This window comes from Macaca nemestrina, chromosome 4, assembly GCF_043159975.1.
Source record: "Macaca nemestrina isolate mMacNem1 chromosome 4, mMacNem.hap1, whole genome shotgun sequence".
Classification (NCBI taxonomy): Eukaryota; Metazoa; Chordata; class Mammalia; order Primates; family Cercopithecidae; genus Macaca; species Macaca nemestrina.
Window position 1 is genome coordinate 156,764,587 of NC_092128.1, and position 26,874 is coordinate 156,791,460.

The 26,874-nt window shown below is 42.3% G+C and overlaps 1 long non-coding RNA gene across 5 annotated transcripts in view; it reads right to left on the minus strand.

Moving 5' to 3' along the window:
- The window catches only part of LOC105483446 (uncharacterized), a 46,862-nt gene extending 22,010 nt beyond the window's left edge, over positions 1–24,852 (minus strand). For 4 of the 5 annotated variants that reach the window (XR_988283.3, XR_011622672.1, XR_011622671.1 and 1 more), the window contains exon 1: positions 145–1,459. This is a non-coding gene — a long non-coding RNA (uncharacterized lncRNA). Of the gene's footprint in view, positions 1–144; positions 1,460–23,352 lie in introns of those variants that run through there. The other variant, XR_011622670.1, reaches the window with a different exon arrangement.
- Between the last annotated feature and the right edge of the window lie 2,022 nt (positions 24,853–26,874).

The window sequence follows — 26,874 nt, forward strand, 5'->3', positions numbered from 1 at the left end:
CTGACCTCGTGATCCACCCACCTCGGCCTCCCAAAGTGCTGGGATTACAGATGTGAGCCACCGCACCCGGCCTATTTGTATTTCTTATTGAAAGTATAGTATGAGCATTTTGAGTTAAAAATATACTAGTAAAATTAATTGTACCTGTTTATGTATTTATATGAGGCTACAACGAAGGTTTCAAGTTCTATGACAGGACTCTCATAATTCTGTTGGAAAGTGCCAGTCTAGATGTCTGATACAGCAGAAGACCGAGTTTTTAAATCTACAATTATAAATATTTAGGGAATCAAATTACAATGTGTCAAAGAAAGAAAATATTTTAATTCTTGAGCCAGAGGAAGGGAAGACACTTTTTACTATAATGGAGTTGGGGAATTTCTGGTTCCGTACACAAAAATCTTGAGAATTGTCACTCCCTCCTCACAGGTAAAAAGCTGAGCAAACTGAAAAATCAGCAGCTCTTCTTAAACCTGCAAGAGACGTGAGGTCACAGGAAAGCCACTGTCCCCAGATTGGCTGAAGAGGTAAAGCGGAGAATCACTGTACACTGGAGCACAATGCTCCAAGGAACCCACACTGGGACTGGAAAACCTGAACTGGAATTGACAAATTGCTGCAGTGAGGTGTGGCCACCTCTGAGAGTTAAAACCTCCAGGAGGCCTATGCATATGGGTCTCATGCTTTTGAGTTGTACCACCAGAAGCTCAACCAAGTTCTTGAAGTAAATACAAGAGAAAAATCCCCTCATACTTACTACAGGGGAAAGAGAATAGGAATCATTTTTAAATACGCAGGTGCACTCTTAACTAGGTCTACCTTCATCCGGGTTAACTAGGTTTAACATCATCCGGGTTAATCGTCTCCCTGTTCATTCATAGAATGGGTGTGATGCCAGTCAAAGGCTGTGCTATGGCCAGGACACGGAGGACTCCAGCCGGCATGCCCTAATAGAAGTGGGGCCTTGTGGTTCTTCCCAATGAGCAGCCCTCCTTTTGAGGGGTCATGGAGGTCATCTTTGTTGTTGAAAATCTCCAGCTTATTTAAAAAAAAAATACAATTAGACTTTTTTTTTTTGTCTCCCCTAAGATGGAGTCTCTCTCTGTCGCCCAGACTGGCGTGCAGTAGCGTGATCTCGGCTCATCGCAGCCTTCGCCTCCCAGGTTCATGTGATTCTCCTGCCTCAGCCTCCTGAGTAGCTGGGACTACAGGCATGCGCCACTATGCTCAGCTAATTTTTGTATTTTTAGTAGAGATGGGGTTTCACCATGTTGGCCAGGCTGTTCTCGAACTCCTGACCTCAGGTGATCTGTTTGCCTTGGCCTCCCAAAGTGCTGGGATTGCAGGCATGAGCCACTGTGCCTGGCCTACAGTTAGACTTTTTTAATAAGTGAAAAAGAAATTAGCAGTATTTATAAATTTAATAGTAAATATGTATAATCAGAGTTTGAGGTATTTTTCAATGAAGATATTTTCTTTGCAGAAATAAATTTCAGAGCTTCCAAGACCACAAACTTAAAACAAGTAAAGAAGACAGTAAAATTCTTAAAAAGGCTCGGAAAGATGGATTTTTGCATGAGACGCTTCTGGACAGGTAGCTATTTACTTATTTCCGCTATTTTCAGTAGCCAGTAGAAATGGTGTGTAGAAAACCTGTGTTCTCTTAAATTACTATAGTTTTCACATTTTTGTCTTTATTTCTAATTTATGAATGTGGCAATATTACTTTGAGAGGACATCATAAGTTTGGGAAAAGACTGTCAAGAAAGAATATCTAAAAATTACAACCGATTCTAAGTATATACTTTAAGAAATTAAGGTTTGACTGTACCTACTTCATAAATTTATCATTATCTTTTTATAACTATTAGAACCAGAGTTAGAAAGAAGCTGTTTGACTAATATAAAAATTATGTGGATTCTGTTAGAGTAGTTCAGGTTCCTTAAAATAAGAATAGATCAGCTAAAAATCTAAAAGCTAAACAAGTGAAATTGAAGCAGTTTTATTGTAAGATTTGGAAGAGTGCAGGATGTTTATCATAGCACATTATTAACATTTATTACTCTTCCTATGTGGATAAGTAATGTCCTAGATTTACAACATAGGAAAACAGGCAGAGACGTTTAGCTGTGAGTGGACAAGTATAAATCAATTAAGTGCCAGATTTTGATAATTGCCAGCCGCTCATTGAAGTCCTATGTTGCAAAGTTACTCTTACCCTTTTTTTACATTTCTTGATAAGGCAATGTTTAATTACATATTTCCTGTTAACTAGCTGGTAGACTTCATACCTAAAGTCAGTACATAATGTTAAGAATTTTTTCCAGCTGAGCAAATGAATACATATCTAGATGGAAGAAATCAAGAAGAGGATATAAAATACAATCAGGATGTGGACTCTAAAACAGAATAAGCTCTGTGTCCTGTAACTTTTATCACGTCTAATAATACAGCATTCTCACCATGTTGAATGGAAATTTAGAGCACCCTTAAATTCCAGAATAATTAAAATTGCTATTGTGGATTGAAAAAGCCCTTAGGCAATGTTTATTGACTATTAGGAAATAACTTTTATAAGATTAGAATCCATTTTTTATAGAAACCAAATTTAAAAGTATACATATTTTAATATAAGTGTTGTGGTAATATAATAACCAAAATTGACCACAGAGTTTTAAAGCTTTTTATATTTAGTAGCAGTTGAATATATATGGCATGTTTTACATAGATTAATTTTATTACTTTTCTTTGCTTAGGAGAGCCAAATTGAAAGCCGACAGATACTGCAAATGACAGGGATTTTTGTTTCTGCCTTATCTTTTTGTGTTTTGTTCTGAATAAAATACTCAGAGGAAATGCTTTTACAGAGTTCTTGAGTTGTTGTGAAATTATTGTTTAGTAACTAGTTTAACCAGGATGAAACAAGCTTAATCAAGATTCTTCATGGATGTACTTTTTAGCTAACTACAATTTTGCACATGGAAATGAAACTTATAGTACACATTTAATGTACCACAGAATTTTTTTCTGGATTTCCTGTCCTGAAGCATGCAGTGTACTAGAAACCAATTCTTCCTGCACTGCTTGTGGAATCTGTCTTACTGGATCATAGTCTTTACTTTATACAATAGACGCTTGATCAGTGCCTTTAATAGGAAGTTAGAAATTCCCAATCCAATCAACAAGGCTTTGATTCTACCTCTGAAGTACTACCCAGATCACAGACAGTCCAAATATCAGAACTAGGGGGCTGGGCGGAGAGGACAAATCATCTGTTAGGGAGTGGGACCGAAAGTGGAAACATTACAAAAGAGCAAGTAGGCTCAGAACAGAGGGGAGATCAATGCTGGGGAAACTCCCTACTGAGGACGGGTTAGCCACAGTGGATATGTATGGGAAGCTTTTGTCCTTGTGGGCTGGAATGGAAGCTGAAGAAGTTCAGTTGCTAAGTGTTGCTTAGGTCTGCTTTGTTGAAGCCCGTCTCTTTCAGAGTTCCTAAACACAATCTTCCCGTGGCATCTAATCCCAGTGAGTGCTCCAAATCCAGGCTGTGTATCAGATGTCACGGGAAATTCTGCCTCAGGACTGAGGTTGGTTCAAGCATCTAGATGTTGTCAAAAGTCCATGTTGTGTGCTGGCCCAACCTGAAAGACCCTATCGAGTTCTAGCCTTTCGATTCCATCTGTCACCAGATCTAGAGTTACATGGCATCTGTACAAGCTCGGTAGCTGAGGCACGGGATCAGGCCTAGAAAGGAGCTTTTGGAGCGTTTGTTGTAGGTCTAGCTTCAGCTTGGCCCTCCAGTTCCGATAGCTGCACTTTGTCTCATCTTGGGTTCTGATCCTTGGATTGGGAACAAAGTAACTACTCTGATCCCGCAAAGCAGTGGTTCCTGTTCCCAGCTGGTGACTATTTTGCCTCCCAGGGGACATTTTTTGGTTTTTCACATCTGGGATATGGTGTTAGAGGGTAGAGGCTAGGGATGCTTTGAAGCATGTGGCAAAATCCTGTTCTGCCCAGAACGCTAATAGTGCCAAGGTTGTGCAATCTTCCCACCCAAGGGCCTGGTCTATTCCTTGCTTTTGACAGCTCCCTAACCCTTAAACACAGCAGTTCAAATTTATCTACATAAGCGTCTCCGAGGGACCTGCACATTTCCAATGTCGACTGCCCAGACCCATCCGTGGAGACACAGGCTTAGCAGGTCTCCAGTGTCGACTGCTGAGACCCATCCATGAAGACGCAGGCTTAGCAGGTCTCCAGTGTCGACTGCTGAGACCCATCCGTGGAGACGCAGGCTTAGCAGGTCTCCAGTGTCGACTGCTGAGACCATTCGTGGAGACGCAGGCTTAGCAGGTCTCCAGTGTCGACTGCTGAGACCATCCGTGGAGACACAGGCTTAGCAGGTCTAGGACTGGGCTCCACATTTGCATGTGAAGAAGTACTCCAGGTCATTCGGAAGCAAGCGATAGGAAGCACACATTGAGGATCACCGCCTTCACGAGACTGAATCTTGCCTCCCACTTGGTGTCTGAGACCATCTGACTGCTGACTGGTTTTCCTGGCACAAACATTCTGCATGTAGGCACAGTGTATTCTTGGACTCCATGTCACCTCGTTCACCCTCATGTTCCTTCGGTTCCTGACCCCAGTCCAGGGAGCAGAACTAACTACAGATCTTGACAACAGAAGATACAGATTTAAAATAATACATCGCCTGTTCCCGCGGACTTTATCCACTAGTGAAGGAGGACAAGTGGACAAATGGAGAGGGTAGGTGGAGTCTCCATCCCTGTTTCTCCCATTCCGCTTTATACAAACCCCAGCTAGACCACTGGGAGAGCAACAAGAGGTTAAGAATGACTGCATCTAAATATTGTCATCTGGTCCACTCTTCTTCCATCTTGAACACAAGGATATCATGAGTTTTGTTTAAACCACTACTGAAACCAAGATGAACTATGGCTTAGCCCCTGACAGATCAGTCTAGTAATCTTATCAAAACCAAGATTACCTAAAAGCACTAACCAAAGGAAAAGCTCACACACCACAACCTGTGACTGCTCACATTTTTCAGACTGAATAACTTCAATTGTATTTTAGGTTCATTGACTCTTTACCACCTCCAAGCTGCTCCTGAAAACAACTGATTATATTTTTTAACTTGGAAAACTTTCTCACTTCTAGAATTTCCACTTGAACCTTTGTTATTATTTGTAGTTTCTTCTTGTCTGCTGTGATTTCCTATCCATTTATTATGAGGGTTTTTGGAGTTTTTATTTTGGTAAGAATTATAATAACTACTTTAAAAATTCACACTAATTCCAACATCTGGGTCATCTTGAGGTCAGTCTCTATTGATTGCCTTTTTCTTTGAATATGTTTATTTATATGTTTGATATAATGGGATTGAATCCTGAAGATTGTAAAAACTGGATTTTGTTTTGTTCCTCTGAAAATTTTGATAATTTTTTGTTATATTTGTTTGATTTTTTTTTTCTATTGTACACTTTATATTTTCCTCCAAGGGTTTTAACATTTCTACTTCTCAAAATACTTATGTTTATGTTAAAAATTATGCAAAGTAACTTGGTGCAGTGGCTCATATCTGTAATCCCAGCACTTTTAGAGGCCCAGGCAGGAGGGTCACTCGAGCCCAGGAGTTGGAAACCAGCCTAGACAACAGGGCAAGACCCTGTCTCCACAAAGAATGATTAGGGTGGTGCAATTACTTTTGCACCAAAGTGATGAAACATAAGCTGTGTATGGTGGTGGCATGTGCCTGTGGTCTCAGCTATTTGGGAGGTGAAGGCAGAGGTGGGAGGATTGATTGAGCCCAGGAGTTCCAGACAGCCTGAGACCCTGTCTCTACAAAAAAAAAAAAAAAAAAAAAAAAAAAAATTAGCTGGGCCCACATACCTGTGGTACTAGCTACTTGGGAGGCAAAGACAGAGGTGCCAGAATCACTTGAGCCCAGAAGCTCAAGGCTGCAGTGCACTGTGATTGTGCCACTGCACTCCAGCCTGGGTGATGGAGCACGACCCTGACTCCAAATAATAATAATAATTACAGGTAAAGACCTAGAACACCAGATTAAGGTTAAGTATTCTAAAATTTAGCTGAGTTACTCTGTTCTCTATAAAACAGGGTTGCCACAGAAAATATAGCATGCCCAGTTAATTTTAAATTTCAGATAAACAAATAATTTTTTCAGTGTAAGTATATCCCATGCAATATTTGGGACATGCTTAAACTAAAATATTCATTATTTATCTGAAATTGAAATTTAACTGGGTTGGCCGGGCGCGGTGGCTCAAGCCTGTAATCCCAGCACTTTGGGAGGCCGAGACGGGCGGATCACGAGGTCAGGAGATCGAGACCATCCTGGCTAACATGGTGAAACCCCGTCTCTACTAAAAAATACAAAAAACTAGCCGGGCGAGGTGGCGGGCGCCTGTAGTCCCAGCTACTCGGGAGGCTGAGGCCGGAGAATGGCGTAAACCCGGGAGGCGGAGCTTGCAGTGAGCTGAGATCCGGCCACTGCACTCCAGCCTGGGTGACAGAGCGAGACTCCGTCTCAAAAAAAAAAAAAAAAAAAAAGAAATTTAACTGGGTATTACATAATTATAGCAGCCTGACCATAAAAGATATGCAGGCTGAGCAAAATTCTACTTTAAACTTCAAGCTTTATAATAAATGCATTATTAATCAACAACTATTATTTACTGAGACCTGTGTAGATCCCCACATTTATCTTTTTAAATGTGGAACTAGGAAAGGTACATAAAGAATATTTATAGAAATGAATGACTGTTCTATAGAGCTGAAAGGAAAACTCTGGCTTTTATTTTTCTCCCCAAACTTAAGCTTTATTCTACATTTGTATAAACAATAAAATTACAGCTCAACTTTGGAAGCACAGATCATAATATAAAAATAAAGCAAAGATCCCAGAAACATTTAACAGGCAATAAATCTTTGACGTCATCTTACTATAGCAACTAAACATATAATAATTTAGAATGATCCATTAATTGTAAGAATTCTTTTAGAAGCATAACTATTCATATTATTGACCATCATAAGAACAAATATTTGAACTGAAACATCATGAATACTTTGCAGAAAAGGGCTAGTTGCAGACACAGTCATTCTTGGATTTCTTTCAATACCAGCCTTTCTTCCCTTTTGACCTGAGCTGGGAGTTGGATTTCTTCTTTTTGCCCTCTGACCCTCTAGTCTCTTTTGTACTAGAGGTCCCTGAAGAGACTTCCTGGAAATTTGGATTTGTAAATTGTGCTGTTGCATCTTCTAAGCACTGCAGTGAACCCGATATAGAGCTGTTGCTCTTGCTTGTACACAGTGTAACATTTTGATTCAAAAAAGGAAGTAAAAGGAAGACAGTTGATTACATATGGCTACAGAGAAAAAGAGATGACACATTAATAATAATACAAAATAATAATGATACTTGTAATATAAACATCTGAAAGTTTTAGTTCTAAGAATGTCAGTCTACATAAGAAAATTATGTAAAAATAATTAATGTCTAATATAATTACTTTAACCAAAGAAAAAGTATAATTTAAAGATGGCTGTTTAAGGATCAAATTGCAGCAATTGGTAAAAGTAGATATTAGTCATATTTATTAAGTGACACAGAGTGATACTGAAGGCACTTATTTCTCAAGCAACATCATTTTTTCCCAACAAGAACATACTACATCCTAGACATGAAATGAAAATAACCGTTAATTTTCAACACAGAAGGGTAACAATCAGAGAACTGAGGTGCTCCAGATCCATTAGCGGACCAGTAATGGCAGGGTGCTGTGGCTCACGCCTGTAATCCCAGCACTTTGGGAAGCCGAGGCGGGTGGATCACTTGAGGTCTGGAGTTCGAGACAAGCCTGGCCAACATGGTGAAACCCTGTGTCTACTAAAAATACAAAAAATTGCTGAGTGTGGTGGCACACGCCTGTAATCACAGCTACTCGGGAAGCTGAGGCAGGAGAATTGCTTGAACCTGGGAGGTGGAGGTTGCACTGAGCTGAGATCGAGCCACTGTACTCCAGCCTGGGTGACAGTGAGACTCTGCCTTAAAAATAAATAAAAATACAAGAAACATCTCATAAAAACAAAATAATCACTATTCTAACAAACCACAATCCACGAACAAGAATGGAAGTTTCAAAAGTAAGTTTAAAAGAACAAACAAACAAACAAAAAAAAACTCATTGTACAAACCACTCACTTTTAAGCTGATAAAACTCCATGGCTTCCTTAAGAAACAAGAATCCTTTCAATGCTGAGCAGGTCAGGTTGGAAACTACCCCACCTCATTTTCAGTACTTTTTTCCAAACACTTGAGTTGATCGTGAGGTTCTCTATTTCTCTCACATTTGATCCTTGCATGACTTACTGAAGTTGAAAAGTTATTTAAGAAAACACAGTGGTGTTCTTCACTCATGTAGTTCGTTCATGTATCAAATAAAGGATGGAGAGAAAACTGGATGAAATGCTACAAAAGGAAACATACTATTCACTTCCACATGACAATATAAATTTGGGAGGATTAATTTTCCCATTTATTTAACAGAACATCCTTGCTCACACTCTAAAGTATAAATCTGTTCATAAAACCAATGAAAGCATGATATTTGGAAGAAATAGTGTTACAAAGAAAGCAATGAATGAAATAATCAAATTGCAGTGACAAAAATCGTATAAATATACCCTTACTGAACATTTTTTAAAAATCTACACTTAAGTTTTCAAATCTATTAGACTTAATACAAAAAAATGAATTTTAGCTTCAGAGGTTAACAAATTTTAAAAATTATACATGATGACCACCCCCCAAAGGCAATGTAGGGTTCATTCAAAGAAGAACCTCTACTTTGACTCTGTGTTTGAATGTGAATTTAAAAGTACTTGTTTCATAATGTGCTGTTGAAACAATATGACCCTGGGGAATTCCATTATACATATACAACAATCAACTTAAAATCAAGGAGAAGAAAGCAATGAAAGGAGAGGGAGAAGGGAGGTGGCTGAAAGGCACACAGTGAATAATCCCAAGACTACACTCACAAAACCTTGTTTTCTCACTTTCACATCCTAAATGCCTCTCATAGTAAAAACATCACACTACTCTGAGTGTTCTCATGCTTAAAAATTTATTTTTGATGCACATTAGGTGATAAAATGCAAACTACTTTATTTGATACTCAACTGTTCTTTTCTACTAGAGATAAACCTGGATATTTGTCGGTATTAAGAGTCTCTAAAGTACTGCATAAATACTTTGGTCTACATTGTGATTTACAGGCAATTTAATGGATCTTTTAAAAGGATAATTTAGAAATATGTGATTTTTGCTTCATGGCCAACTACAGTTATTAGTCCTCAAGTAAGCAGCAACACAAGTATACCTACTCAATAGCATTAAGTGGGAACAAAAAAAATCCTACTTTAAACAAAAATTTAAAGCTAGATTCAGAATTAAATAATGACTCTATAATATGTAACCAAAAAAACAGTTATGACTTTTTAAACACGGTATGGAGTCTCACAAGGCTTAGATGAGTCTGCAAGGCTCTGTCATCTACATTGGTAAGAGTGAGGCAGAAAAAAGAGGAACAGCCAAGAGCCATGCCTTCAATCATGAGTAAACATAATGTGTTGGCTAAAATTTTTAAATAAAATTCTGTACTATTCAAATGTCTCAAGAAAGCCACAGAGTTGCACTAAGCCAACCCTGCAAACACAGTAGAAACCCCCCAACATAAATCACAGAAAGAAATTACACATTAAAAAAATAAAAATAAAATTACAATTAAAATAAAAAAGATCAGTGAGCTGTAGGACAACTTTTAGTAGCCTAACTCACATGTTATTGGAATACCCAAAGGAGAATAAAAAAGCCAAACCAAACCAAACAAAAAAAGATGCTAAAAAAGCCCCACAAAATTGAAGAAATAATAGTAGGAAAAATTATAAAATTGATTAAAACAATAAACTCACAGTTTTAAGAATCTCAAATAACCTCAAGCACAAGAAATGTGAAGAAAACTATATGAATGTAGTTCATTATCAAACCACTTATCACTAAAAAACCAAAGATAAGGAGAAAATCTTAAAATAAGACACAACAGGATTTTTTAAAGGATGTCTTATGTGCTAAAAATAAAATAAGGATGACAGAAAAATTTTCCCTAGGAATGATTTAATCTAGAAAACAGAAGAGTACTGAAAAATAGAACAAAAGCCTGTCAACTGAAAATTCTATGGAATTCTATGGGAAGCTAAAATACCTTTCTAAAACAAATACAAAATGAAGCCTTTTTCATATAAAAAAGCTGAAAGAACTAATCACCAGCAGATCAACACTACAATAAATTTTAAAAAGCTGTCTCTTAGGCAAAAATAACAAATGAAATGTGGATCTGCAAGAAAGAAAGAAAGAAAAAAGAGCACTAGTGTATTAGTTTGTTTTTGCACTGCTATAAAGAAATACCTGAGGCTGGGTAATTTATGAAGAAAAGAGGTTTAATTGGCTCACAATTCCACAGCCTGTACAGCAAGCATGATGTTGACATCTGCTCAGCTTCTGGGGAGGCCTCAGGAGACTTACAATCATGGTGGAAGGCACAGCAAGAGCAGGAGGAAGAGAGAGAGCAGTAAGGTCCTACACACTTTCAACAACCAGATCTCATGAGAAGTCTATCATGAGAGCAGTGCTAGGCGGATGATGCTAAACCATTAGAAACTGCTCCCATGGACCAGCCACTTCCCAGCAGGCCCCAGCTCTGACACTGGGGATTACATTTCTATAGAAGTTTCCAATAATTTTGGAACACATACTAATAACATTTATAAAAATACAGTCCAAAGTAGATCAAACACCATTCACTCTTCTATTTGAAAGTTTTTCCTCTATTCTAATGTCACAATCTCCAGCATTATTAATCAGAATCCTGCATTTAAGAGCATCTGTTAAATTTTATAGCTGATTATAAAACCATCATTTAAAGAGGAACAAAATGAGACAACAATTGTCTGTGGATGACAAAAACATTAAGGGCAGCCACAGTTAAAGACACAAACAACAGCCTTTAAAGTAGAATTTGCTGTACAGCCTATTATGAGGGAGACATTTCTAATTATTGCCTCTTTTATTCTAAACCATGGAAAAAGGACCTATCAGATAAAGTCCTTCTAGAAGACTGAAGGGCTCTCGGCAATGTTCTCTTTAATCCATGATGTGGGATAAAGGGAGTTTTGACTGATTATGAGGCAATGTGTATACTACTAAAGCTTCAAAACCCTAAAAGGAAAAAAAGTGGAGGGGGAGGGAAGTCCCGGAAGAACAAGATGGAGCAGTAGCAGAGGATGGTTTCAATCCACTGACCCCTGAACTGTGGGCTGGTTGTGCTGCATCACTCTGTCACTTATGGTTCTGCTGCAACAAAGATCTAATTCCCGGGGTTATAGGAAAATACATCTGCGGTACCCCTAAGGCACAGAGAAGGGAGAAATCTCAACCTGACTTAAGTCCAGGGTTCTTAAACCACACAATCTGCTTGAAAGGAGGACCTTAACTCTGAAGATACTGATTTGGCTCTCTTTCAAAGAAAAAAAAAAACTATAAATATGAATGGGAAAGAGAACAACTTTCCCTATATCCAGTGACAAAAAAATGACGGAGAGGGAAGGAAGGAAGGGAGGAAGGAAGGAAGGGAGGGAGGGAGGAAGGAAGGAAGGAAGGAAGGGAGGGAGGGAGGGAGGAAGGAAGGAAGGAAGGAAGGAAGGAAGGAAGGAAAGAAGGAGGGAGGGAGGGAGGAAGGAAGGAAATTGGATATACACAAAAACAAAATTTAAATTAAAACACAAGTCTGTCATCTGACCTAATTGGAAATTTACTATTTGCTAAAACAATTAATACAGTCCAAAGATAACAGGGTGCTGACTGGTATTTGTAACTCTCCAGTATATATTCTGAATCAATTTTAACATCTGCTGAAATCTACCAACTGGCATACCTTCACAAACTTAATCAATACTGGAGCTCAAACTTTGTTACACCCGGGATCCACTAAATTTAAACATTGCACCCCCAATCCTAGCAGAGTAACTGTGTATAGAATAGAAGACACATAGTTATGCCTCACATCTGTTACCTTGCCTAAATTTCCCGTAGTCATAGAAACCTCTGTCCACAGGGGACCTGGATGCTCTGACCTAATGAGTAACAAATTGAAATTAAATCATTTGCACTTACACATTGACTTCACCAAATGTAACCTTACAGAACTCCCTCTACTGTTTTTTTTAAAATTTGATTTATGTTTAATTTTTCATTTTTTTAGAGATGGGATCTTGCTCCATTACCCAGCCTGAATGAAGTGTGGTGGCACATTCATAGCTCACTGCTGCCTCGAGCTCCTGGGCTCAAGCAATCCTCCCATTTTAGCCTTCCAAGTAGCTGGGATTACAGGCATGCACCAATACAGCCAATTGAAAAAATTTATAGAAGTGACGTCTTGCTGTGTTGCCTAGGCTGGTCTCTAACTTCTGGCCTCAAGCAATCCTGCCTCGGCCTCCCAAAGTGCTGGTATCACAGGCGTGAGCCATGGTGCCTAGACTCCCCATCTTGATAAATTAGCAAATATGGTCCAATATAAATTACAACATGACTTCAAATAAATAAAACTTATTATATAAGACATAATTAATTAGTGAATGGGTGATTATCCTCACTGCTTCAACATTTAGCAGTAGAATTTGGTCTGTTCTTAAACCTGTAAATTACAAATGGTGTTTCACAGTGGATTGCTGTAATGTTAGTGCAGTGCTCCCATCCATTAAGGCCCCCATACCCAATGCCTAAGATCATTGTGGTTAATTTTTTTTTATTTCAATAGGTTTTTGGGAGATAAATTTTTTAATTATTATTTTGGTAGGTTTTTGGGGAACAGGTGGTGTTTGGTTTCATGAATAAGTTCTTTAATGGTGATTTCTGAGATTTTTGGTGCACCCATCACCCAAGCAGTGTACACTGTACCCAATGTGTAGTGTTTTATCCCTCACCGCACCCACCCCCCAAATCCCAGCCTTTCCCCTGAGTCCCCGAAGACCATTGTATCATTCTTGTGCCTTTGCATCCTCATAGCTTAGCTCCTGCTTATGAGTGAAAACATACAATGTGTGGTGCTCCATTCCTAAGTTACTTCACTTAGAATAATGGTGTCCAGTTTCATCCAGGTTGCTGTTAATGTGTTATTTCATTCCATCTTATGGCTGAGTAGTATTCCATGATAAATATATATACCACATTTTCTTTATCCATTTATTGATTGATGGGCATTTAGGCTGGTTTCAAATTCTTGCAATTGCATATTGTGCTGCTGTAAACATGTGTGTGCAAGTATCTTTTTCATATAATGACTTCTTTTCCTCTGGGTAGATACCCAGGAATGGGATTGCTGGATCAAATGATAGATCTGCATTTAGTTCTTCCGAAATCTCCTCACTGTTTTCCATAGCTGTTGTACTAGCTTACATTCCCTCCAAAAAGTGTAAAAGTGTTCCCTTTTTACCACATCCATGCCAACTTCTATTATTTTTTGATTTTTGATTATGACCATTCTTGCAGGAGTGAGGTGGTATCGTATTGTATTGTGGTTTTGATTTGCATTTCCCTGATAATTAGTTATGCTGAGCATTTTTTCATATGTTTTTTGGCCAGTTCTATGTCTTCGTTTGAGAATTGTCTGTTAATGTCCTTAGCCCATTTTTTGATGGGATTTTTTTTCTTGCTGGTTTGTTTGAGATCCTTGCAGATTCTGGATATTAGTCCTTTAATCAGAAGTATAGATTGCAAAGATTTTCTCCCACTCTATAGGTTATCTGTTTACTCTGCTGATTATTTATTTTACTGTGCAGAAGCTTTTTAGTTTAATTAAGTTCCACCTATTTATCTTTGTTTTAAGGAATTGGCTCATGTGGTTATGGAGGCTAAGAAGTCCAAGGACCTGCAGTCAGCAAGCTGGAGACCCAGGACTGCCAATAATGGAGTTCCAGTCCAAGTCTAAAGTCCTGAGAACCAGGAAAGCTGATGGCATAAGTTGAAGTCCAAATCTGACTTCAAAGGCGAGAGAAGATCTACATCTCAGCTCTGAAATCATCAGACAAAGAGAGTGAATTCTGTCCTCCTCTACCTTTGTGTTTTATTTGGGTTTTTAATGGATTGGATGAGGCCCACTCACAACGGAGAGGGCAACTACTTTACTAAGTCTACATATTCGAATGTTCATCTCATCAAGGAGCACCCTCAACAGACACATCCAGAATGTTTAACCAAATATCAGGCAACCCAACTTGGCAAATAAAATTAACCATCATAAGGTGAAAGATGTATATGATCTGAAGAGAGACCAGGGATGCAGGGACGGTTAAACATCCGCAAGTCAATAAATGTGATACACCATATAAACGGAATTAAAAACAAAAATCACATGATCATCTCAATAGATGCACAAAAAGGATTTGACAAAACCCAACATGACTTCATGCTTAAAACCCTCAGCAAAATCGACATAGAAAGCACTTGACAAAATCCAGAATCCCTTTATGATTAAAACCCTCAGCAAAATCAACATAGAAGGGACATATCTTAAGGTAATAAAAGCCATATATGACAAACCCACAGCCAACATTATACTGAATGGGGAAAAGTTGAAAGCATTTCCCCTGAGAACTGGAACACGACAATGACGACCACTTTCACCACTTCCATTCAACACAGTACTAGAAGTCCTCACCAGAGCAATCAGATAAGAGAAATAAAGGGCATCCATATCGGTAAAGAGGAAGTTGAACTGTCGCTGTTTGCTGATGACATGATTGTGTACCTAGAAAACCCTAAAGACTCATCCCAAAAGCTACCAGAACTGGTAAATGAATTCAGCAAAGTTTCAGGATACAAAATTAATGTACACAAGTCAGTGGCTCTGCTATACACTAACAGTGACCAAGGTGAGAATCAAATCAAGAACTCACCCCCTTTTACAATAGCTGCAATAAAAACCTTAGGAATATTATAATTCCTATAATTATAATAGTATATTCCTATAATTGTCAATTGCATACAATCTTTGCAGACAAAAATCTTAATTATATCTGGAATACTTAACCAAAGAGGCAAAAGACCTCTACGAGGAAAACTACAAAACACTGCTGATAGATACAAACAAATGGAAACACATCCCATGCTCACGGATTGTAAAATCAATATTGTAAAAATACCATACTGCCAAAAGCAATCTAAAAACTCAATGCAATCCCCATCAAAGTACCAACATCAGTCTTCATAGAACTAGAAAAATTCATATGGAACCAAAAAAGACATAGAAGTGACATACCTTAAGGTAATAAAAGCCTAGAACCATAAGAGTCTGGAAAAAATTATCGTATCATGGGGTTCAATGAAAATATCAAATCATAAATATAATAATCAAATCTGAAAGTGAATCTAATTTCAAAGAACTCAGAAGACACCGTGTAGGAAGCTCCTTTGAGATAGAGACAAGGGATTATTTGATTCCTTATCTCTAGTGTCTAGAGCAATGTCCAGAACACAACAGATATTCCATATGCATAGTCACATCCTATGTATGTGTATTTCTTTGCCAGCAAGGACAAGGACTAGAGGTCCTAAGCTTTGTTTGTATGGTGAGTCAGTGCCCAAATGAGCAGTAGAATCTCAGCACAGTCACCTACACACTCATTTCGATGCTCTGACCCCTTATCCCAGCTAGTCAAAGTGTGGTCTATGGTTTTGCATTTTAAGGAGATCCGCGGGTGAATCTTGTGACTGTCAAAGGAAGAGAAGCACTGCCCTCGAAATATAGAAAAGATGAACTAATTTATCTAGGCAGGCTGGCTATTTATTTATTTATTTATCTTGTTGATGGGAAGATTCAAATTGACATACACAATCACCCCCATAAGGATTTCAGGTAAAAAACAAAGGTTTAGATATTAGATGTGCTTTACAATTACCACACCAGTCATTTTACTACAGCATCTAGTAGCACATTTCCAATAGATTTAGATGAAAATTCCTATCTCATGAGCCTTCTGTTAGTATTTTCAACATTGGGTACTCAATAAATAGTGGCCAAATTGAATCTCTTACAGGCATCTCACTCAAACTACAGTCATACTTTCCAATAGGCCCCATAAAAATCATTGTTCTGGAGCAATCTAATATATATATCCACCTCTTTAGACACTTAGGTAAGTATAATAATACAAGTTTTGTATTGTGTGTGTATGTGTATTTTGTGTGTGTGTATTGTGTGTATGTGTGTATATGTGTGTGTGTTGTGTGTGTATGTGTGTGTGTATTTTGTGTGTGTGTGTGTGTGTGTTGTGTACCTTGTGGCCTCTTGCCCAGTTTCTGCAACATCTGAAGCTGATGCAAAAGTTTAATGTAAATAACGTCCAGCAATGTTAGAAATGTGGACTTTTATGTGCCCATCAGGAAAAAAAGGTGAATGTTATTGTAGAGGACATTTTCATTCTGGAAAAAATGCATACTGTTTGAATATTACTTTCATGCTTTCCACAGATATTATACACAGATATTATATTCCAAGAGCTATGTTTCAAAGTCATCAAAAACAGAAAATGCATTTTGTATTTCTAGCTGAAAATAATAACAGTAATTACCTACCTTTGGGGAAATGTGATAAAAATGTTAATGACCATCACAACTCATTAAAAGCATAAAATGTGCAAAGATTTAAACTACATGTTATTCATATGAATCTGTGTAGAAATATAGACACATTTGATAAATGCTGTTTAAAGTCTGAGTGCTTTGGTAAATGATTCAGTCATCTGTAGGTTGAAGGGATTACTTTTATCTGCCTTCATAGTGAGAATTAGATTTCTATTCTTTATAACGCAGGTAATATAGATTTTGCATGGAGTAAATGTGTTCACTCCTTACTGTTGGAGTAACGTATTCAGTTTTCCATCATAATCAGAGGTGTGTCCATCTCTGTTGAAGGCAGAATTAAAAACCCCTTCAACATTTTTAAAATAATAGATGAAAAACATATCAAAGTCACTTTTAAAATTTGAACTGACAATCCCATATAACAGGAAAGGGACCAAGAACATCTTAAAGAAATACTTCACAATGGAAGTGATGTTTTAAGTGCAATTTCATCAAGGAGAAGTTTTTCCAAAAAGTCTTTTGACCTCAGTAAGAATCTCATTAGTTTACTCTGGTAAATAGTTTCTAGTAAGATGAGAAAGACTTGATTTTTAAAAAACAATAAAAAATTTACATTGTTTAATCTAATGTTGTGATTTCGAAAGTGCCACTTGTGCCCTTGTGTTACGCATGTGTATTTATCCACATTTTCTTGGCTCATTCAAATGCCAGTAAAATATTTTAATATCCAGGCTCCTCAAAAACCAAATTAAGTTCTAAAAGTGAGGATTGTATGTATGCTGTGAGGTGTGCGCAGATGTATGCGTGTGATGTGTATGTATGGTGTGTGTGTGGTCTGCATGTGTAGTAAGTGCATGGGGTATGTATATGTGTGTGTGGTGTGTATTATGAGTGTCATGTATGAATACTGTGGGTGGTGCATGGTGTGTGTATGTGCTGTGTTTGTGGTGTATGTGTGCATGGTGTGTATGTGTACTATGGGTGGTGTGGTGTGTGTGTGTGATGTGTGTGTGCAGTGTGTGTGGTGTATGTGACATGTGTGTTTGTTTTGTGTATGGTGCTGTGTGTGTGCAGTGTGTGTAGTGTTTGACATGTGTGTTGAATGCATGTGTTGTATGTATGTGATGTGTGTGGTGTGGTGTGTGTGTGCACAGTGTGTGGTGTGTGTATGTGATATGTGTGTTTGCTCTGTGTGTGTAGTGCTATATGTACATGTGCAGTGTGTGGGGAGTATGTGTGGGGTGTGTGTTTGATGTGTGTGTGGTGTGTGTGTGGCACTGTACATGTGTGATGTGTGTGTAGTAGGTTCTTGTGTGTGGTGTGGTGTATGCAGTGTATGTGGTGTGTGTGTGTAGTGGGTGTGGTGTGTGTGTGGTGCTGTATGTGCATGGTATGTGTGTAGTAGGTTCGTGTGTGTGGTGTGTGTGCAGTGTGTGTGGTGTGTGTATGCGTGTGCACATGGTGTGGCGTGTGTAGTGGGTGTGGTGTGTGTGGTGTGTGCATGTGCACATGGTGTGTTGCAGTGTGTATGGTGTCTGGGGTGTGTGCGTGTGCACATGGTGTGGTGTGTGCAGCGTGTGTGTCATGAGTGTTTCCCTTGGCATGTGGACATCAGTCTTCCAGATCAGCTCTCTCCATGTGTCTGGGAACATAAGAAACAAGTTTCTGCAATAATTGTTACACAGCTGTTCCAGAGAGGGACCGAATCTCTGCCGTGAGTGGGTATCTGCGTCATTGCAAGAGGGAGTGTGAGGTCCCGGCTTGGCTCACACCCTTCATAAGTCTAGGCAGGGTTCAGGGTTTGGAGCCTGTCTGGGCTCAGGTTCCTGCTGGATCCTCCACTGTGACCAGAGAGGGAGGGCTCTGTTTCACCACCGGGCACCTGAAGAGGACTGGTGTGCGGGAAGACCAGATAATCATAATGGTATTAATAATAGCAGTAATCATACTGTTTTATACATTATATATATCGTAAGGATTTTAACTTTTATGTAACATAATTGTAAAAATTTCCCATTTGTTTTGTGCTATTTGCCTGGTGTTGAAATGTGTAAGAATTTACATTTTAGGTACATTAGGTTTATTATTCCTTTTTATATGGTTTCTGTTTGAAATTTTGATTTTAGAAGACATTCATTCTCAAGGTCATAAAACACACACACACAGCTAATTTTCTTTTCTCTCTCTCTCTCTCTCTTTTACATTTAATACTGGAATTAACTTTTATGCAAGATGCGGGACCGTGATTCAATTCTATCATTTTATATTTTCAAATCATTACCCAATATTTTAATACCATAAATGGAACAATAGCTCTTGTTTTGTGGATTTAAAATACCACCCTGTTATGAGATAAAATTGTGCTCCATTTCTGTTTTTAATTCTCTTTCATTAATGTGTTTATTTTTGTGCCATTTCAAATTTGTTTAATTTTGAATGGTAATAATAATCTTTAATATCTTATAGTACATTTTATAATATTGGCTGTCGTGTGTGTTCAATAGATCAATTTAAAATCACATTTTCTTGTTCAAAAATATTTTTCTTGGTATTTTTATTGGAATTTGAGCATATTTTTAAATGATTTACAGCAAACTAAAGAGTTAATATTATTGAGCCCTCTCATCCAGAATGTGACACACAAACTCCTCAAACCTTCTTTAATGCCATTTAGTCAAAATTAATATGTTAAATCAACATAAATTAGTATAAATGAATATAACTAGTGATTAGGAAACTTAAATGCATGTTGCTAAGAGAAGAAGCCAATCCGAAAAGTCTACGTACTATTCGATTCCAATTATATGACATTCCAGAAACGGTGAAACTGTGGGAACAGTAGAAACATTAGTGGTTGCCATGGACCGAGGGGAAGGAAGAGGCAGATACACAGAACACAGGGAATCTTTGCAGCAGTAAAACCATTCTGTATGATACTATAATGGTAGATATATACATTTGTAAAAATCTACCTTAGCTTTTAATCTTTTAAATTATGGTGTTTTGTTGCTGTTGTTGTTGTTGTTGTTTTTCTGATGGAGTCTTGCTCTGTCACCAAGCTGGAGTGCAGGGGCATGATCTCGGCTTACTGCAACCTCTGCCTCCTGGGTTCAAGAGATTCTCCTGCCTCAGCCTCCCTAGTAGCTGGGACTACAGTTGCCCGCCACTGCGCCCGGCTAATTTTTGTATTTTTAGTAGAGATTGGGTTCAGCATCTTGGCCAGGCTGGTCTCGAACTCCTGACCTCGTGATCCACCTGCATTAGCCTCCCAAAGTGCTGGGATTACAGGCCTGAGCCACCGTACCCGGCCATTTTTGTTTTAAAAACTGCAGACAAGCTGGGTGCAGTGGCTCAAGCCTGTAATGGCTGCACTTTGGGACACTGAAGTGGCTGGATTGCTTGAGCCCAGGAGTTCAAGACCAGCTGGGCAACATAGTGAGACCCCATCTCTTAAAAAAAAAAAAATATATATATATATATATTTTAAAAAATAGCCAGGAATAGTGCTGCATGCCTGTAGTCCCAGCTGTTCCGGAGGCTGTGGTAGAAAAATCACTTGACCCAGCAGTTTGAGGCTGCAGTGAGCTATGATCATGCCACTGCACTCTAGCCTGAGCTACAGAGCGAAACCCCATCTCAAAACAAAGAACAAAAAACCTACAAGCACCCCTCAGAGATAGTGTGGGTTTGGTTCCAGACCTTTGCAATAAGGCAAATGTTACAATCAAGTTAGTTGCACAAACATTTTGTTTCCCAGTGCTTATAAAAGTTATGCTTAAACTATATTGTCGTCTAATGACTATTTAATAATTAATTAGTAATTAATAGCATTATGTCTAAAAAGTGTGCACATAACTTAAAATACCTAATTGCTAAAAAATACTAATGAATATCTGAGCCTCACCAAGTCATAATGTTTTTCTGGTGGGGATCTTGCCTCTGTATTGACGGCTGCTGACTGATCAGCGTGGGGGTTGCTGAAGGTTGGGTGCCCATGTCAATTTCTTAAACTAAAACAATGAAGTTTGTTCCTTTCACAAAAGATTTCCCTGTAGCATGTGATGCTGTTTGATCGCATTTCATCCATAGTAGAACTTCCTTCAAAACTGGAATCAACCCTGTCAAACACTGCAGCTGCTTTCTCAACCAGGTTTAGGGAATATCCTAAATCCTTTGCTGTCATTTCAGCAATGTTCATAGCATCTCCACCTGGAGTAGGTTCCATCTCAAAAAAATATTTTCTTTCCTCATTCATAAGAAGCAACTCCCCATTTGTTCAAGTTTTATCATGAGTTTACAGCAATTTCATCTCATCTTAAGGCTCTAATTCTAATTCTAGTTGTCTTGCGATTTCTACCGCATCTGCAGGAACTTCCTCCACTGACATCCTGAGCCCTCAAAGTCATCCAGGGGGGCTGGAATCAACTTCTTCCAAGCTCCTGTTAATGTTGATATTTCAGTCTCCTCCCATGAATCACAAATGTCCTTAATGGCATTTAAGGATTGCTATTAAGGACATTTGTGATTCTTGGGAGGAGGTTGAAATATCATGAAAGGATTAATGGTGAATACTTTCCAAAAGATTTTCAATTCAGTTTATCCAGGTTCAACAAAGAAATCACTGTCTATGACAGCTATCCCTTTACAAAATGCATTTATTTATTTAATAATAAGATCTGAAAGTCAAAATCACTCCTTGATCCACAGGCTGAAGGATAGATAATTGTATTAGCAGCCATGAAAATAACATTAATTTCCAAGTACATCTCCATCTAAGCTTCTGGGTAGCTGGGTGAATTGTCAATAAGCAACAATCCTTTTTTTCTTTTTTCTTTTCTTTCCTTCTTTTTTTTTTTTTTTTTTCAGTCTCGCTCTGTCGCCCAGGCTGGAGTGCAGTGGCGCGATCTCAGCACGCCGCAAGCTCCACCTCCTGAGTTCACGCCATTCTTCTGCCTCAGCCTCCCGAGTAGCTGGGACTACAGGAGCCTGCCACCACGCCCGGCTAATTTTTTTGGATTTTTAGTAGAGACGGGGTTTCACCGTGTTAGCCAGGATGGTCTCGATATCCTGACCTTGTGATCCACCCGCCTCGGCCTCCCAAAGTGGTGGCGTGAGTCATCGTGCCCGGCCCATCCTTTGAAGTTTTGAAGCCAAGCGTTGACTTCTCTCTAGCGGTGACAATTCTACATCTTCACCAAGCTTAATCATTTCTAGCTCTGGACTTACTCGAGAGATGTGCAATTCCTCCTTTCATTTGAGCTCTTTGAGGCCACTGTGGTTATTGATACCCCAGCAGGTGTCGCCCTCCTCCCTCTTCTATTGAGTTCACCCACACCCAGGCGTGGGGAAAGCTGCTTCCCGCACCCCACATGCCCTGCACGCCTGGGGCTCTCCCACAGGGGGCTTTCGTGAGCCAGGGAGCAAAGGCCGTCCCCCTGCTGCAGCCCAGCCAGGCTGCGCGGGCAGAAGGAATCTCCCAACCTGCCCCTGCACTCGGGGCTTTGTGTTCGGTGCCCTGGCTCCTCCGGAAGTGGAACTGTCCCACCCTCAGACTCCTAGGTGGCCTCTGTACCCCCAACAAATGACAGGAAGACCAGGACCCACAGCACAGCAGCCTGTTGGGCGCGTGCTCAGTGGGACAGCCTGGGCCAGCTCAAGCTGAGTCACAGGACCAAGGTGCGCTTGCGCCACCCACGTCCCAGCGGAATCCCTGGTGGGGCTGGAGCCCCAGGTCTCCAGGGCGGCGTGGGAACCCGAAGACGGGGCACCTCGAAGTCCGGAGTCGCGACCCCGGAGGCCTCCGAGCGTCAAGCATACATTCAAGCCATCCAGGCGCCCTCTCAACCGCTCCAGGAGACTCAGCGCTCGTCTGCACTCCCCTGCAGCCTGTTAGATGAGCTCCTGTCGACTCTAGAATTTCAGCAAAAGGGACAACCTTGGCTAGATCCGGCGCCACTGGGGAAGCTGAAGGACGTGGAACAGCCCTGCTGTCCCACCCTCAGACGCCTGGGGGACCTCCGCACCCGAACAGATGGCAGGAGATTCAGGACCCGCAGCCCGGCGGCCTTCTGGGCGCCTGCTCAATGGGACAGCCTGGGCCCGCTCAGGCTGAGTCACAGGGCCAAGATGTACTCGCGCCGCACGCGTTCCACATGAGTCCGTATTGGGGCTGGACCCAGGGGCCACGGGTCGCCAGGGCGCGTGGGAATGCGAAGTCGAGGCACATCTACCTCCGCAGCCCGTGCCCACGGAGGCCTCTGCGTGGCAGAAGCAGATGCAAGCCATTCAGGCGCCCTCCCAACTGCTCCAGGAGCCGGAGCGTTCATCTGCACTCGCATCAGCCCTGTTATATAAGCTCCTGTGGACCCCAGAATTTCAGCAAAAGGCACAACCTTTTCTAGCAACGGAGCCACTGGCAGAGCTGAAGGACGTGGAAGAGCCCGCTCCGCTGGAACCACTCCTCAGCCAGGAAGAACACCGGGCTCTGCTGGAGGAGCTTTAGGACGCGGGGTTGGGACGGGGTGGGGGCAGGGCGGTGGCCCCTCTTTCGCGGTCAGTCTCTGGCTCGGTATGGAGAGGCGTCTCTTCCCTTCCAGCTTACCTGTCTAGGATTCTGAGTTCCAGGTCCGGCGAGAGACTCCATACAGAGGAGGGCTGTCATTCTTTCCTGAGCATCCCGGGGATCAGAGCCCGCCCAGGTACCCAGAGATCGGCCATCTACTGCACTTACGTGGGTCCGCAGGCAGCCGGCTAGGCTTTGGGACCAGCCCAGGCAGAGCTCTCAGCCCATCCGCGCGCACCGTTCCTCAGTGGGGTAGGAGGAGACCTCCACCCCCGGAACAAGCCCGGGCAGCTTCCAGGCCTGCTCTCCTTTCCGCAGCTGGACTCCTCTGCCTCCCTGCTCCACCCTCACTCGCCCACCAGTGCCCCGCCAGCCTCCTCGGCATCACGTGGAGCGCCCGGCAACTAAATGTAGACCCCGCGATCTCGCGCAAACCGTGGTTCTGCCCTTTCTAGGCGGGAGGGAAGCCGGGCAGAGATGTAGAAAGGAACGGAGACAAAGTGGGAGGGAAGGACGGAGGGAGGAAAGCACGGATGAACGGAGGGACATTGGAAGGGATGGAGGTAGGGAAAGAAAGAAAAGGAGAGGAAGAGAGGGAGGGAAGGAAGGAGAAAGGGAGGTATGGATGGAGGGAGAGAGAAGGAGGGAAGAACAGAGGGAGGGAGGGAGAGAGGGAGAGAAGGAAGAACAGAGGGAAGGATGGACAGAGGGAGAAAAGGAGCAAGAAACAGAAAGGAAGGCAGAGAGAAAGGCGGTCTTCTGCCTCCAGGACCAACAGGACCCAGCACTCCGGGAAAATGTTGGGTGCCCAGTGCGGGCTGAGTGCCCGGCTCACAGCCATGTCGGCCTGCGGGGCGCTCACTGGCCCCTCCGGATCGCCAGCCCGGGTCACTTCATCCCGGAGCGATTCAAACGAATTTCGTCTCCCAAGGAATGAGCAAAATGCCCAGAGAGCAATGAGCCGAGACTCCGGTGGTTGCCCGTTTTTCATCCACATGGTTCACAGATGACACAGCCCCACGTCGAGCCTGCAACAGAGCGCGAGGCGGATAGTTCCAGCCACACAGGAGTCGCACTCAGGCCGACTGAAGCGTGGTTTCGGGTTCCACGTTCCTTTGCCCTCTGCAAGGGGGCCTGTTGCTCGCGTGTCTCCAGCCCCCGAAAGAGTGATCATGTTGACAGTTTGTTTCCTGAGCTCTGTGGGGACCCAGAAACCTCCAGGGAAGCGTGGAAAAGCAGCACCGTGTCTTCGCTCTCCTTTCCAGTTTCCAAACTGGCCACGGTGGAGACTCCTCTTGTTGCAAGAAACAAGAATCCGTCGTCAGGCCGTGATGCCTCCATCCCCTGCCCAGGCTCCGTGCTCTCCGGGCGGCCTCCCTTTCGCAGACGCTCCAGGCCTTCCCCGGCTCTCCAGCTCCCTAGCTTCCAATACATCGGGCCGGCCCAGGACCAAGTGTGCTCCGAGGCGTCAGGGCCCAAGGGTCACGGTTCTGGGATCCCCTCGGGTCCTCCGACTTGCCGCGGAAATAATGTTTTGGATCCCTCGCCGCCCCTCCTGCAAGGCCCCCCTCTTGCCCCACCCACCCCGAGCCGCCAGGGCTGTCCGGGGACGCCCAGCTGGCCCAGCCCCGCGGGATCTTTTTCTCACAACGCCCCCACCACCGTCGCTTGTCCCCAAGAGGACCCGGCCAGTGACCAGGGGGGTGGGGAGGCTCTGCTTTGCCCCGCACTAGAGCCGGCAGCCTGATCCCGGGAGAGAGGGGCTGTGGGACACCCAGACACACCCCACCACCACCACCACTAGCAAACCCACCCCGACACACACACAGATATACACGGGCGCACGCGCGCGGGCACACACGCACGGACACACAAAGACACAGACACGGACATATGGACACACGCGGGCACACACACACGGACACACAAACACGGACACACACGGACATACAAAGACACAGACACAGCTTGAAAGAGAGCTAGGGAGACCCGGATGGAGAGATAGAAACGGAGGGGTGGGGGGGGAGAGAGAGGGGGGGAGAGAGAGGGGGGGAGAGAGAGAGAGAGAGAGAGAGGTGGATGGAGGGGTTGAGAGAGACAGAGGGTGACAGCAGAGCGCGAGGTGGAGGGGGAAGCAGAGAAAGGGAGAGGGTGGGGGAACTGGAGAGCGAGAGCGACAGAGCCTTGCAGAGGGAGGCTCTGCTCAGGTAGACAGCGCCCCATTGAGCAGGTCGGGGTAGGGTGGAGGGTGCTTGGGCCGGGCTAGAACAGGGGGGTAGGGCCCCTCATGCGGGAAAATCAACGGAGCCCTGAGACGTGTTTTTTTCTTGGATTCGTTGGTTGTTTTGGGGGTGCCTTTCATAGGGTCCTTCCTTTGTTTGCTTCTTTCTGTCTCCTTGGTGCTGTGGGCCCCGAGATTTGTAGAGTGCGCGCGTCTGTCCGGCGGGAGCCGTGGCGCTGAGCGCTTCCACAGCCCGAGGCCTGGGTCTCTCTCTTGTCCTCGGGACTGCAGTTTACACGAAGTCGGTGGCAATGGGAAACCGGGTGCACAGGGACGGATTTCCTCGTGGCGGGCGAAGACAATATCCTTCCCCCGGAAAGCAACCCACGGGTTCTGGAGCGCAGGTCTTGGCTGGCGTCTGTGGGACCCGCTGCCCCTTCCTCCGGTTTGGACGGTTGCGGGGGCGCTGGATGAATGAATTGAATTAGGTAATTTGGGAAGATACCCTGGACGGCAGGAAACCCACGCCTGCGCCTTCGGGGTCGAGTACCTGCCGCAGCGCCCCGGCTGGAGCCGGGCTCCTTGTGGGGCTGCAGCCAGGGGGAAGAGGTGGGATGCTGCCTGGCGGTGCTGCAGCTGCGGACCCCCACGAGGAGGCTTCATCTTGACATAAATCTTTTTCTTTCTTCAGTTGATCTGTATCCTTAATTTTAGGTTAGTGGTAACTTCAGAAATTCAGAGGCACAAAATATGGTTGTCCACACTTTATAATTGCATTACCACCTCCTATTACCACCACCTTCCCCGTTCCCCCTACCCCCCAGATTAGGTCTCCCCGTTTTGCCCAGGCTGGCCTCAAACTCCTGGGCTTAAGTGATTTGCCTGCCTCGGCCTCTCAAAGTGCTGGGATCAGAGGTGTGAGCCACAATGCCCAGCCAACCACCTCCAAGTTTTGATTCAGCAGCACTGGGTCGTGGAGCTAAGGACCCACAAATTTAGAAAGGTTTTTAAATATCATAACGTTTCTGTGAGGAAACAGAATTTGGTATTAAATTTTTAGACTATTTTATAATGTTCTGTTTTTTCCATTGAGCACAGTACTAAGTAGTAATTGGAAAATCACAGCAGAAGTCATATTACTTTTTCTAATACAGAGTTCTTGGCTGTTCTCTAAGCTAAACCTTTTCACCTACCTTGAGAAAAAGAAAAAGCCCCAAACTGTGAGGAGACAGGAGATAGTAGCCAAACATCCAAATAGGTGGGAGTGAATAAAGCAGATGACACAGATGAGATGTCCAAAAGTCAAGGAGAAAGCCAGATAGATCTTAAAGTGTGGTTTG